This window comes from Lygodium microphyllum, chromosome 16, assembly GCF_053477565.2.
Source record: "Lygodium microphyllum isolate KBCC chromosome 16, Lygodium_microphyllum_v1.1.10, whole genome shotgun sequence".
Lineage (NCBI taxonomy): Eukaryota > Viridiplantae > Streptophyta > Polypodiopsida > Schizaeales > Lygodiaceae > Lygodium > Lygodium microphyllum.
In genome coordinates this window covers 113,331,381-113,342,614 of record NC_141150.1, presented here as the reverse complement: position 1 = coordinate 113,342,614, position 11,234 = coordinate 113,331,381, and positions in this window count along the sequence as shown.

The window sequence follows — 11,234 nt, the reverse complement described above, 5'->3', positions numbered from 1 at the left end:
GGGGGAGAGGAAATGAGAGAGAAAGAGAGGGAGAGGGAGAGGGAGGAAATGGGAGAGAGAGGGGGAGGGAGGGAGGGAGAGAGAGAAAGAGAGAGAGAGGGAAAGGGAGCGAGAGGGAGAGGGAGAGGGAGGAAATGGAAGAGGGAGGGGGATGAAATGAGAGAACGAGAGGAAGGGAGAGTGTATTCTCTCTCTTATTTATTTATTTTTTGTATAATTTGTATGTAATGAGAGAGGGAGAAGAAATGAGGGAGAGGGAGAGGGAGAAAGAGAGAGAAATTAAAGAGAGGGAGGGGGAGAGGGAGAGGAAATGAGAGAGGGAGGGGAGGAAGAAAGAGAAAATGAGAGAGGGAGAGGGAGAGGGAATGAGAGAGGGAGAGGGAGAGGGGGGAGAGACGAAAACATAATAGGGAAATGAGAGAGGAAGAGGGAGGAAGAAGAAATGAGAGAAGGAGAGGAAGAGAGCAAAAGGAAATGAGAGAGGGAGAGGAGAGAGAAAAAAGAGAGAATGAGAGAAGAGAGAAAAAGAGATAAGATGTTAAACATAATAGGCAAATAGAGAAAGAGAGAGTGTGGGTGAGGGTGAGGGCGAGGGAGGGAGAGAAAATGAGAGAGGGAGAGGAAGAGAGAAAAGGAAATGAGAGAGGGAGAGGAGAGAGAAAAAGAAATGAGAGAGAAAAAGAGAGAAAGATCATTAAACCTAATGGAAAAATAGAGAAAGAGAGAGTCAGGGTGAGGGAGGGAGAGGAAATGAGAGAGGGAGAGAAAGAAAGAGAGGGAAATGAGATAGGGAGAGGAGAGAGAAAAAATGAGAGAGAGAGAGAGAGGAGAGAGAAAAATAGAAAAAATTATTAAATCTAATAGAGAAAGAGAAAAAGAGAGGGTTAAGGTGAGGAAGGGACAGGAAATGAGAGAGGGAGAGAAAGAGAGAAAGGTAAATGAGAGAGGGAGAGGAGAGAGAAAAAAATGAGAGAGAGAGAGGAGAGAGAAAAAGAGAGAAAAATCATTAAACCTAATAGGGAAAGAGAGATAGAAAGAGAGGGTGAGGGCAAGGGAGGGAGAGGAAATGAGAGTGGGAGAGGAAGAGAGAAAGTGAAATGAGAGAGGGAGAGGAAGAGAAAAAAAACAGAGAGAGAGAGGAGAGAGAAAAATGAGAGAGAGAGGAGAGAGAAAAACCATTAAACCTAATAGGGAAAGAGAGATAGAAAGAGAGGGTGAGGGCGAGGGAGGGAGAGGAAATGAGAGAGGGAGAGGAAGAGAGAAAAGGAAATGAGAGAGGGAGAGGAGAGAGGAAAAAATGAGAGAGAGAGAGAGGAGAGAGAAAAAGAGAGAAAAACCATTAAACCTAATAGGGAAAGAGAGAAAGAGAGGGTGAGGGCGAGGGAGGGAGAGGAAACGAGAGAGGGAGAGGAGAGAGAAAAAGGAATGAGAGAGGGAAAGGGAGGGAGAGGAATGAGAGAGAGAGGAGAGAGAAAAAGAAAGAGGGAGGGAGAGTAATGAGAGGGAGAGGAGAGAGAAAAGGAAATGAGAGAGAGAGGAGAGAGAAAAAGAGAAATATCATTAAACCTAATAGGGAAAGAGAGAAAGAGAGAGTGAGGGCGAGGGAGGGAGAGGAAGAGAGAAAAACAAAATGAGATAGGGAGAGGAGAGAGAAAAAAATGTGAGAGAGAGAGAGGAGAGAGAAAAAGAGAGAAAAACCATTAAACCTAATAGGGAATGAGAGAAAGAGAGGGTGAGGGCCAGGGAGGGAGAGGAAATGAGAGAGAGAGAGAAGAGAGAGAAAAAGGAAATGAGAGAGGGAGAGGAGAGAGAAAAAGAAATGAGAGATAGAGGAGAGAGAGAGAGAGGAGAGAGAAAAAGTTAAATATCATTAAACCTAATAGGGAAAGAGAGAAAGAGAGGGTGAGGGCGAGGGAGGGAGAGGAAGAGAAAAAACGAAATATTATGTGCTAGATATTGAGTACTAGATACTAAATACTAGTGTTCTATGATACCATATACTAGGTCATGGAAAAAGAGAGAGATGGAAGGAGAGGATAACAATCTAAGAAAAGAAAAGAATGATAACAAAAACAAATTTTTGTTGTAACGTAGACAAAATGGAAAACGAACAAGGTCCTATTGTTCAAGATCGTGAGGCGTATCTTAATCAGCGTGTCCCATGTCCTTGCTCTTAATGCAAGCTGGCAATTAGACAAAAACACTGATTGTCTATAGAATACGTACGACGATTTGGCGAGTTTCAATCTGAGATCATTGATCAGGCGATTGCGGATTTTTAGCAAATGGTAATTTGAAGTTAATATTAATCATGCATTGTACTCGCAAGCCAATTGAATACCATACACAATAAGATTGGGTCTCGCTGGAAAATTTTCTATCCAGGGAGATGATGTCTCGTCCCAAGGGGGAGTGCACCCTTTGCGGCCAATTAGAAGAGTACGTGGGCGTGCGATGGATGGAGTATAGGAGCCAATCCATCACTCGCAAGGCCAATCTATACCGTCAATGCTAGAGGAGACAGGCAACCTTCTAGACCTACCTACAATCTTGGAGCCTGAGATGGAGGCAATGATCGATGCATTGATTCCCATGGATGTCGAGACTTCTGATCCGCTTAGAAAGGAAGCATCCATATCATTATATGATGGGTGCCGAGTATCTCGACTAAAGACACTGCTTGCACTCTTAAGTGTGCAAGCAAAATACGGGTGGAGCGATACGAGTGTGACCGAGTTGTTCAGGTACCTTGTACATATGCTTCATTGAAATTTTTTTTCGGCACTATTATTACAAACATTTGTGCTTTTTCAAGGTGTTTTATGATTTTTTTCAGATTATTGAAATATCATATATTACCACCTGCAAATACCATGCCTGAGTCTCGTGATGATGTACGACATGTTTTACGGAAGCCTGGCATAGACTACAATAATATCCATGCATGTATCAATGATTGCATACTGTTTTGAGGAGAATACGAGACTATGGAGACATGTCCAAAGTGTAGTGCTTACAGGTATTGACAGGATTTGCAAGGGCAAACCATCCCTCAAAAAGTTCTCAAACACTTTTTGCTTATCTCTCGCATAAACCCATGTTTTGTACGTCCGGCATGGCGAGCTTGACAACGTGGCATGCACAGAATAGGTCCACGAATGGAGTTCAACAAATATCAGTGGATTCAGGTGCATGGAGCCACATTGACTCTACCTTCCTAGTCTTTGCCCGAGAGCCAAGGAATATTTGGCTCGGTCTTGCAATGGATAGCGTGAACCCATTCGGTCTGCGCTCAACTTCTTACAGTGTGTGGCCTATAGTCCTTGTGAACTACAATATCCCTCCATGGCTTTCTTCGAAGAAAGGACATCTTATCCTTAGCTTGCTCGTCCTTGGCCACTACAAAGTTAAAAATATGGATATGTATCTTCGTCCATTAGTCGATGAGCTTAAGATTTTGTGGGAGGAGGGGTTACCGTGCAAGATATGAGCGGGCGCGATGGTCGGTGGTTAGCCAATATTCGAGCCATTCTCATGTGGACGATGCATGACTTTCTGGGATTCAGAGAATGCTCAGGTGAGAAGGCCTCTGTTCTCGCTAGTAATATCTATATTTTATCTCGTTTAAGCAAGTATTCACTAGGTCGTGGTGTTGGAACAGGTCTGGTTACCTCAGGTTATCATGCATGTCCATTGTGCGGGCCACAGTTAGACTCCCAAAGATCATGAACCATGAAGAAAATGGTATATCAAGGACACGCTGCTTTCTTGCCAGAGGATCATGAACTCAGGGAAGGTTTCCTTGGAAGATCTCCAACACGTATGAACGTCGCAAGCTGGTACGAGCTGAAAATGGTCCATGCGGAATCACATCCAAATGAAATGCGGCGGTTCTCAGTTTTCTACAAGTTGCCATATTGGATCCACTTACAGGTCAACCACTTGTTGGATCCCATGCATATTTTCAAGAATGTGGGTAGCTTGTTATGGGACCACATCACAGGAAAGAGAGACACTATAGGGGCATGAATGGATTTGAAGGAGGTAGGTAAAATGGAGGTGCTTTAGCCGCATTCGAGTGCTGATGGTCGCATCTAGCTTCCTCGCGCTCCTTGGGTTTTGTCCACGAAAGAAGAGCGCATTGTGAAGCAAGTAATCAAGTCTATCCGTACTCCGACGGGTATGATGCGTTCTCTCAGGTCTGCATTTTCTAAAGACGACCAATTATCAGGGCTAAAATCCCATGATTGGCATAAGATATGTCAGGTTTGTACTATGAATGGATTGTAATTAGCATGGGCATTTTGCTATTTGGAATGTAGCCATTATTCATAATGCTTTCTCATTTGTGGCAGTTTGTACTACCGATCGCGATCGCAGGATGTCTTACTCTAGAAATACGCAGGGCCATTTACAGGTTGTCGATTTTGGTGCAATGGATCTCACAGAAGGAGATTAAGACGTCCTCTATTGAATCCGTGAGGCGGGGAGCAGTGGAGACAGTCTGTCTCTTTGAGAAATACTTGCCCATCGGCATGCTCACGATATAAATCCACCTTCTTGTGCATCTTGTAGATGAAGTGGAAATTGCTAGAGCTATCCATACGCGATGGATGTTCTTCTTGGAGCGCTTTATGAAAACCCTGAAATGCTTTGTGCAACAACGAGCTCGGCCAGAAGGTAGCATGGCGGAAGGTTGGTTGGTGTCTGAGGCGCTAGTGCATATTTCACAATGGCTACCAACAGTGGAACCAAACAATGAAATGCTATGGTCGCTGAAGGACAATGATAGACTGACTGGAGATGTGGTGATTGGAAATGGGGTAGAAAAAAGAATGGATGCCTCAATGGAAGAGAAGGTGAATCGCTTTTGTATGCTGCATTATGCCTCTATGGAGACGTGGCTTGCCAAGTACCAGATCGCTAGGCAAGATCGAGAGGAAGCGCGAGCTAAATTCCGACATAGTACATGTCATCAACCGATTCGATATCCCGAAGGCATGGAGGAGATGCCGCAGTTTATGTCAACGCAATGGTTGCATGGAGCTTTGACCGCAACGTCTCGCTAAGGGACAGAGGTCTCAATGGAGGAGTGGGAATTCTCGAGGGGATGTAGTCCAAAGGTGATGAGAGGTTTAGAATCTATTGTATCTAAATTTTATATGCGACATCTAATTTAAGTGTTTCAATGTACAATAAAAAATATATAGTGCAGCGTGGTTAGGCGGAGGGCATTTTCGCGTGGAGTGTATTGACAAAATGCGCTCCACAATGGACTGTGGTATCATGGCAAGGTTCGAGCAAGAGAGCCGGCGAGGAGCAATGGATCCAAACATGGTTGTGGATGAGATGGAGTATTTTGGGAACTTGCAAAGTATTGTTATGGTGGATTACCGTAGCTTCTCCATGATACTATTCGATGTGCAGTGGTTCAAAGTGGTACTTGGAGGAGCTGGAATAACAGTTCGACGAGGTCCATCTGGATTTCTCGAAATAGATTCCGAAAAAAAATGGATGGATTTGCGCTGTCAAGCATTTTTGTGAAAACTGAAAAGCCCTAGTCAAATTATAGTTAGGTTTGATTTTTGTTAGCTTAGTTATTTGTGTAACCGTTTGTTTTGTTGTTTCCCAATTGGATTTCTTGTGTTTCTTTAGTTTAGGATTTGTTTCTGTCATTTTATTTGATTTATTGAGTGTGAAACTTGATAGCCTTGGTCGAGCTTGGTATTTTTTGAACAGGGTGAAGCTTGTGTTTGTCAATAGCTCTACAGAACATTGAGGAGCTAGGTATGTTTTCTTGTCGAGACTTTTGCACATCACAGGGATAATGGGTTCACAAGCACTTCACATTGCACTTGTTGAAGCACTGCACTCGGGGGTCATCTCCTATTTTTATCAAATATATCCAAGCCATGGGTTGGGATTATGCACGTTTTTCACCATCATTGAGCACTAGCACGGCATGAGGTCCACTGCAACTATATGTAGTAAATCTTAGATGCACACGCACATGAGAGAGCACCTATCATTGAGCACTCACATTTCTTCCATGCACCATTTGGGATGTTCATCACAAAGTTAGGAACCTCTGGTTGAGAGGGTAAGGTGGTTGGGAGAGTTCGAGGGTCATGAAGGACACCATGAATTGTGAGAACGGTTGTTCATATTTGGTCAACATCTTGAGGACCACCATTTTCTAGAGTGATTTGAGATTATGGACAGGTGGAGCGGAGTATATCATATCTTCTTATGAGAGTTGAGAGGTGAGGATAAGGTTTTAAATAATCAAGGAACTATGTTTGCATTTTGCATGATGCACTAGTACATTTAGATAGGCTAGGCACAATTCTTCCAGTGCATCCAAAATTTTTGTGTGTAGTATCGATTGATTGGTTGCATATCATGGATCCAACTTTGCATATTATTTCAAATCATGAATGATTGTGCACGAAGTTCGTTTAAAAAACCATATTCTTGCTAGGGCACACTGCATAAAAAATAGGTTTATATCCAGAGAATATTCATTTTGAAGACTCAAGGATCAAAGGAAAATATCATACATTTTATATCATTAGCGAGTATTTCTTGAAGGAAAAGAGGACATGTGTGGTGAAAGTGTGTGCAATTACAAGAACAATAGGGCAAGGAAGGGAATAAGTCGTCCAAGATAAAAGATGGAGAAAAACTGATGCGATTTATGAATATCAGTAGTTTTACCCATTTTTTATGGATTTTTGTAATTTTGCTCGCGTTGGCTTGTCGATCAGATGCGTTCCAATTTTTTTGAGTATTTGAAAAACTATATTCGGAGTTCAAATGACGAAGTTATGATCCAAACAAGTTGCAAACAGGCATAAAGGAGAAAAAACAAAAATAGTGAAAAGCAGTAGAAAAGCAAAACCCAAAAGCTGAAAGCAAAAAACCTAATGTGTGTGAGTGTGGATAGAAAACTATATAAGAAGATGAGAATGGAGAGTAAGGGGCCTTCCCCCATGATTACAATTGTATTATGTGAGAGAGGAGAGTGGAGGGTCGCATGCTAGAGTGAGCTCTAGTCATGCCAATTTGGAAGTTGGAGCCTTTGGATGTCAAAGTGTCAAGCCTCGACTCAAGGATTTTAAGGTATGAGAATATATTTCTCTTGGTTTGTTTTCGAATTATTGGTATTTCCATTGTGTGGTTGTGTGATGCTCTACCTACATACAAGTTTTAAATTTTTTGTGAGCTATAAGAGGCATTGTTTTTAGTCTTGTTTTGTGGTGTTTTATCAAATATCTGAATTTTTCAAATTGAGTTGTGCATTCGACAAAGTCAATTACCCCAACCGGCAGTCCTTAACGTCTCATTATCGGGTTGTGAGTGAGGCTTGCTCTCGATCATTGCTCACGTAACATCTCTTTTTTGGTGCCCCCACTGAGGAGTGCCAAAATTGACATTATTGTTGTTTTGAATGTGAGATTTTTTTAATTTCTTGTGATTATTGAAAATGGTTGATAATTTTCTTGATTTTCATGGTAATCATACTGAAGATCCTGAAAGATTTTTAGAAAAAATAGAGTTGTGTTGTTTGATAGAGAGAGTGACTGACCCTAAGGAAAAACTCCAAATTCTTAGGTATCAATTGCAGGGAGAAGCACAAAATTGGTTGCTTGACTTTGAGAAAAGCCTCCAATTTAAGAGACAAAATTTGCACTATGAGACCATTAAAAATGCTTTTCTATCTAGGTTTAAAAAAAGACAAAGTCAAAGTGAGATATGGGCAAAAATAGAAATTTGTGTTCAAAAAGATAATCAGTGTGTTGAGGATTTTGCTAGGGAGTTTGAAAGATTGTGGAATCGATGGAGTTTAACATTATTAGAAGCTGAGATAGTCCCAGTTATGTTGAAGATAATGTATTTTGTAAATGGGTTGAAATTAGAAGATTGGAGAGTGAAATAAGAGGTAAAAAACCCTAAGACTTTTGAGGAAGCAGTGAAGATAGATCGATATCAAGAGAGGAAGACCAAAATAAAAAAAGAGTTAGGATTTGATGAACCAAGGGAAAGGTTGAGTTCAAGGCGAGTTGAGAGAAAAGTTTTTGAGGAGAAGAGAGTTAGTTATGCCTATCCTGAGAGAGGTATACTATATTCTCTATTTAGGAGAGATGAGTTGACTTGTGAGAAATCAATTGAAGTATGTGAGGAGAAACTCCCTAGGGTGGTCGAGGAGAAAAATACTTGTTTGACTGATTGGAGTGAAGGGTCTAGGAGTGTGAAATCATACCCATTGACCACAGATACTTCTAGTCCAGTGATAAGTGATTTAACTAAAGAAGAGGGATTGACTGATGATACTTTGGAGCTTAAGGACTTTAGAGATGAGCTAGAGATGGATGTGAGTTGTAAAGAAGAAAATGAGAGACCAGATTGTTTTAAGGACCAAGAGTTAACATGTTCCTTGGGAGAGGATGAGAGTCAAGAAAGTTTTGATATTTCTAATGAGGGGAGGTGTGATGAAAGTTTTTATAGTCATGGCAGTGTTGCAGAGAGTAAAGACAATTTAGAGAGTGAGCTTGTTTGCCTTGGTGATAGTATAGATGGATCTGATTGTTTGAAAGATGAAGAGAGAATAGAGGATGAATTTTTGAGTTTGTTAGAAGACCATGAGGGGGAGGGCTTAGAAACTGTAAGTTTTCAAGATGAAGTTAAGGGTTCGAATTTGTTGCTTGATGAGTTTGTTGAGATTTGTTGTGAGTTTGTTGATCAAGAGAGTATGGAGGTTTTAGGTTCTGACTCATGTTGTGATTTTGGTATTGGTGTTGTTGACTCACTTGAGTCTTGTGAGTTGGTTGTTGATGTTTTGAGTAGCCCTAGAGAGGCTTTTGTTTGTGGTGTTGATGATGTTGTGTTGAGTAGACCTAACCTCATGCTTCTTGATAGTTGTGTAGATAATTGTTTGGTTGATTTTGGCAACAATGACGAAGAGAAAACTTCATCTGATAGTCTTTTAGTTTCTTTGAGTTCTCCTAAAGGTTTTGATGTTGTTTGTGATGATTCTGATTGGGGTTTCGAGGATCTTAAGAGTGAAATTGATAAGGATGTGAGAGAGAATTTGAGTAAGGCTTTAAGAAGGATTGAGAATTTGAGGAAAGAGCGGTTTAAAATCAAGAAAATAGAGTTGAAAGAGATTTGTGAGAAGATAGTTGGGGATTTGGTAGTTAAGGAGTCTTTGGTTGAGACTTTAGACCCAAAATTGTTGTATTGTGAAGATGTTATTTGTGATGATATAGAGGTGAATGTTTCTTCAGTTTCTTGTGAGGTTTCTTGTAAGGATACTATGGAAGGTGTTTACCACTCCTTGTGTGTGAAAGACTCGATGGAGTCTTGTATTGTTGATGAGTTGAGTGATGTGGTTGGGTGTCTTGGAGTGACCCCATTTGTGGATGTTGTTGGTTTTTGTGGTGTTATGAGTCTGGAGTTGACTCCTTTTGATGTTATGTTTGATTTGGATATTGAGTTGGGAGATCCTTGCATAGTATCTTTAGGAGAAATTTTAGATAAATCACTAGATGAATTTGAGATTGGCAACAAAGAAAGGGTCAAAACTTTATTTAGAGACTCTAGAAGTAACATGGTTTTTCCTTGGGAAAATGGGTGGGATATGAACATTTTTTAGTATAGTTGCGATTTGTGGGATATGAAGATTTTGGATTATGGTTGGGATTTGAAGAATTTGGAGGATGATGTATTTTCCTTAGATGGAGAGGATTGTCTCAAGGATTTTGATGAGAATTTCATGGATAAGTTTTGTCTACCTATAAGGGAGTTGTTTGAGAGAAATGTGCCATTTGTGTTTGTTGAGAAGATTCTGGATAGATCATTGGATTTGATTTTTGATTGGCTTATAAATGTTGCATCGTTTTATGAAAGCAACTGCTGCACATAAATGTTTGCAGACTCGGGGGAGGGCTAAATATGTCAAGCGTTTTTGTGAAAACTGAAAAGCCCTAGTCAAATTGTAGTTAGGTTTGATTTTTGTTAGCTTAATTGTTTGTGTAACCGTTTGTTTTGTTGTATCCCAATTGGATTTCTTGTGTTTGTTTAGTTTAGTATTTGCTTTTGTCATTTTATTTGATTTATTGAGTGTGAAACTTGATAGCCTTGGTCGAGCTTGGTATTTTTTGAACAGGGTGAAGCTTGTGTTTGTCAATAGCTACAGAACATTGAGGAGCTAGGTATGTTTTCTTGTCGAGACTTTTGCACATCACAGGGATAATGGGTTCACGAGCACTTCACCTTGCACTTGTTGAAGCACTGCACTCGGGGGTCATCTCCTATTTTTATCAAGTATTTCCATGCCATGGGTTGGGATTATGCACGTTTTGCACCATCATTGAGCACTAGCATGGCATGAGGTCCACTGCAACTATATGTAGTAAATCTTAGATGCACACGCACATGAGAGAGCACCTGTCATTGAGCACGCACATTTCTTGCACGCACCATTTGGGATGTTCATCACAAAGTTAGGAACCTCTGGTTGAGAGGGTAAGGTGGTTGGGAGAGTTCGAGGGTCATGAAGGACACCATGAATTGTGAGAAGGGTTGTTCATATTTGGTCAACATCTTGAGGACCACCATTTTCTAGAGTGATGTGAGATTATGGGCGGGTGGAGCGGAGTATATCATATCTTCTTATGAGAGTTGAGAGATGAGGATAAGGTTTTAAATAATCAAGGAACTATGTTTGCATTTTGCATTATGCACTAGCACATTTAGATAGGCTAGGCACAATTCTTCCAGTGCATACAAATTTTTTGTGTATAGTATCGATTGATTGGTTGCATATCATGGATCCAACTTTGCATATTATTTCAAATCATAAATGATTGGGCACGAAGTTCATTTAAAAAACCATATTCTTGCTACGGCACACTGCATAAAAAACAAGTTTATATCCAGAGAATATTCATTTTGAAGACTCAAGGATCAAAGGAAAATATCGTACATTTTATATCGTCAGCGAGTATTTCTTGAAGGAAAAGAGGACATGTGTGGTGAAAGTGTGTGCAATTACAAGAACAATAGGCCAAGGAAGGGAATAAGTCATCCAACATAAAAGATGGAGAAAAATTGATGCGATTTACGAATATCAGTAAATTTACCCATTTTTTATGGATTTTTGTAATTCTGCTTGCGTTGGCTTGTCGACCAGATGTGTTCCAATTGTTTTGAGTACACGAATAACTATATTC